The following is a 4,533-nucleotide window of genomic DNA, read 5'->3' as shown; positions in this document are numbered from 1 at the left end:
ATTTATTATGAAAAACCTAATGTTTTAAATTCAATTTTGTAAGGAGATATTTTGTTTTAAGTATTGTTTTGAGTTCGGTTATTTTAAGAAAAGGAATCTCTGCCCCAAGAAAGCAGAGAATAAAGATTTAAAGAATATATTAACTTAAAGAGATTGTCTGCCACAGGAATCTCTGCCATAGGAGAGCAGAGAACAAGAATTTAAAGAATATATTAACTTAAAGAGATTGTTTATCACAAGAGAGTAGATGTGACATTGTTTGGGCCTTAGTGCCAAATGTAAAGTGGGGACGCCCACACACCGAGAACTGTTTTCTAGATGTACGCTTATTGATTCGTAAAGTCACATTGCATGCGGCCTAGCCGTACGACTTATAAGCACACTGTATGCATCTGAAAATCCATATCTGGGACTTGTGCCCGGGTAATGTCGAAAGCGGGTAGGCAACTGACACATGAGCTCATGGTCTGCATTAGGGATAGACATGCATCATGTTGGTTGTACATTTGCATTTGATTGTGCTTGCTTGTCTTATTTCTTTGTGATTGTGCTGTTTGTCTTGTTGTGACTTGCTTGTACATTGAATTGAATCTCTTGCTTGTACTATTTGTTTGTAAATGTATTAAAGTGATTACGAATTGATATTTGACTGAGGATTAACTATGTGGCTGAGTGACGGGTAATGTAACTAGTTTTATATTTAGAATTTGTTTTGAGTTTAGAGATTTTTAAAAAGAGGTAATTGGTTAGCTAAAGTAGAACCAAGAGTATTTTCAAAGGGTTTGATAAAAATATAGTTTTATTGAGTAAAGTTAATTATTTGCACTTTATTTCATTACTTTTATGGCATTTCCATTCCCTACTGAGAACGTGTGGTTTGTTCTCACCCCAAAATCTTCCACCCTTTCAGTGACACAGGTTCGAAGACTAAGTTTGAAGCTGCGGACGGTTATTAGTTTTATTTGAGTTAAGTTATTTGTTGAGTTACTTTCGTAGAATACCCTCGCCTTTGTTATAAAGATTTTATTTTTATACAGAGGGATAGAAATTGTATCTGAATTCCCTTTTGATTTCTTTTGTACAATATTTATTATTATTAATAATTATGTGATTGTTATTACTTAGTGTTCTTTGATGATTGGGTTTGATTAATAAAAAAATACAAGTTTTTGGCATATTCTTAAAATTGAAATGTGAAATCGAACTAAAGGCTCAATATTAATTAGTAAATAAGGAAAACAGGTTAGTAACGCCTTACTTTTGGTACGATCATGACGTGCTAAAAGTTAGGGTATTACACACCAAATTTGTGTTGTAGAATGGTCACAACAGTCGTAGCTATCTCAAGAAGAAGGAGGCAATGGCTGGGAGTGCTGGAGGACAAAGTTTAACTCAACAACCTTCTGCTGATGGTGCTGTTATGGATGATGAAGAAGAGGCAGCAAGACTAGAAAAGATGTTCTGGGAAGAAACAATGGAAGCTGTTGAAGCAGCTGAAGCAGTAGCAACTCAACCCCCCGGAAGTACATCCAGTAATGTGCTTGAAAAGTTAATTTTATAATTTGTTTTTAAATGACACTAATATATACCAACTATTACAGGAAGCTCTAACAGTTCCATATCCTATTCTTAATCCAGTTATGCCTCCTTCAGTAAGGCCACTAAGTGCAAAAAGACCCCCTAAAAAGAAGAAGAATCTAAAAAGACCCCCACTAACTACTTAGCAACCACCATGTGCTTAATCACTGTCAAAGCCACCAACACTAAATGTGCAACCATTAGTGAGGCCATCACCTATAACTACTGATCATGTGCCCCCACTATGACACCTCAAACCATGCAAGCTGCCTCTCAGAAAACTACTTCAAGGTTCATGGACTTTATGCCAACTCCTGGAATTAGAGGATCAAGTTCAACTAGGTGGCCATAGTCAGGCTTTCATCCACCAGCAAGAAAAGAGTCAACCACTGCACGATTGAATGGAGGATCAAGCAGAAGCAACAATTCTACTCCAAATCCAGGAAGCAAATATGTTTAAATTATGTTATTTTGTTGGATATGTAGTTTATGTTATTTTTGTTGGATATGTCACATACTTTACTCTATTTTGCTTATGTTTTGGTTTTTGGTTTGGCTTCATCATGATTGATACTCAGACTTATTTTTCATGTTTCAGTAACTCAGTTACTACTTATATAGCATGTTATTTTGCTTATGTTTCATGTTATTTTGGTATACCATAAAAGTTAAAACAAAAATACTGATTATTAAGGGATATATTTTGTAAGTTATATATTTTGTAAGGCTACATTTAACATTATTTAAATTTGTCGTGTGTATAAATGTCCATCTCTCAATCGAGTATGGGTATTTTTATCATGATAAAGAGAACACAACCAGGACTGAACAGATATAAAACTACTAGCCATGGTATTGCATAATCATACACGAACAGTTATTTAGATTCAAAACCTGTTTAAAATCAGATACACATTACACACAAAGCTAAACACCACAATGATTGACATAGTCACAAGCCACAACCTAAGTCTACTAACTTCTGCTTCAATCTTCCCTAACTTCATGAGCATTGTCACTTCAGCCTCAGCCTCAAGAACATCTTCGTGCATCATTCTTTCTAAAAATGCTCTCCTCAAACCCTCTCACTAACCTTTCGATTTTGTCTACCAATACAAAATAGCTGCAGTCTGAAGTCTATTAATGGCAAAGAAAAATTAGATCAGAGACATATTCACTTTGAATAGAACAAAGTGTACAAAAGGTATACCTTCCATTTGGGACAACGGATGAACCACCTCCTAGGATTTATTGCCGTCTCTTACTACAACAAGGTCACATCCAACCCACAAAAGCATCTCCCATTGAACTTCCTATCATGCACCCGCTTTGAAATTGAGCTTCCAGATACGCTACAACTCCCATTTGAAAGTGGGGTAAAGAGTCTTCGCCTTGACATTGGAATATCTTCGAAGAATTTTGTTAACCTAGGGGTAGGGTTCGTGTTTGGGATGAAAAAAGTTTTGAATTTGAAAAAATTTGAGATTTAGGGTTCATTATAACGGTCAAACAGCTCATCAAGCCACGTATGAAGACCCCCAGCCCACGTAATGCCGTAATGTGCCACGTAGGGAACGTCACTAACGCGGAGTCAATGCCGGAATAACAATTGGTTAATTTTGTCCCATGGATCTCGTTATTCATGGGTACATTTGGTAATTCCTTTCTTCCATGGGTAGATTCGTCAGCGTTTTCAACTTTCATGGGTAGAAATGATAGTTTACTCTCCAAAATAACTCATGGACATGAATTGTTGACTATATGTTGCAACTTGACATACACAAAATCCCTATTTGAAATTCCAACTCTTGCCGTTTGCTATCGGTCCTACTCTAACTAGTCTTCATTCTTGTCTAAGCTCTCTATAGGTTACATTTTAGAGTTGTAAGTAACACATCCCTCTGCAGTAACTATTCCTGGACAATCAGATTATCTGTCCATTGTGGTTTGTATCTCAATAGTGGTGGTGGGTCTCTTTTAAAAACCGTTTTATATGGAGTCATCCCGATGGGCGAATAGTATGAGATGTTATAACTGTACGCAACCTAAGAAAGCAACTTGTACCAATCCCTTGGGTTCCTTAAGCGTAACATTTGAAGTACATTTCCAAGAACTTATTCAATACATCCGTTTGTCGATCCATTTCTGAGTGGTATGTCGAGCTTCATGCTAGCAAGATCCCCTTACTCGGCGCAGCAATACTCCCAAAATTTACTTGTAAAAAAATTATCATAGTCTGAAACTATTGATTGCGCAATATCATTAATGCTCACTATATGCTTAACAATCACTTTTGCCACCTTTGAAGCTGTGAAGTTAGTTAGGAGTAGGATAAAATGAGCAAATTTAGACAATATATTCAGTACAACCAAAATGACCAAACACCCTTGTATTGTTGTTAAGCCAAAGATAAAGTCCATCAAAATATCTTGTTAGAACTTCAATTCCAACCCCAACCATACAAACATAAACACATCCACCACCCTTATTACCTACCTCGCCCAAACCTGGACTTAGGGGTGTGCAAAAAAAACTGGTTTCACTGAATTGAATTGAAACTGAACTAAAACTATTTTAAATAAATCAGTTTTTTTAAATAAAAAACTGAACTAGAACTATAGTTTTTATGAAAACCAGTTTATTAAAAACCAATTTTTATGCTTCAGTTTAGTTTTAAACCAAATTAAAACTGATTTTATTTAAACTCCAAAATTAGTTTTTACATACTCTTTCTCTCTCCCTCCCTTCACTCTCTCTCTCCTTTTCCTCCTCTCCCTCTCTCTCCTCCCCTCTCTCTTCCTCTCTCACTCTCCCTCCTTTTTCTCTCTCTTTCCTTTTCTTTCTCTCTCTCTCCTCTCCCTCCTCTCTTTTCTCTCTCTCCCCTCTTTCTTCCTCTCTCTCCTTCTCTTCTTTCTCCCCCTCCTCTCTCTCTCTTCTTTTTTTCTTTCTCTCTCT

The sequence above is a fragment of the Arachis duranensis genome, chromosome 7 (genome assembly GCF_000817695.3).
Source record: "Arachis duranensis cultivar V14167 chromosome 7, aradu.V14167.gnm2.J7QH, whole genome shotgun sequence".
Classification (NCBI taxonomy): domain Eukaryota; kingdom Viridiplantae; phylum Streptophyta; class Magnoliopsida; order Fabales; family Fabaceae; genus Arachis; species Arachis duranensis.
The sequence above is the reverse complement of the archived record's forward strand: the minus strand, read 5'-3'. Positions refer to the sequence as shown.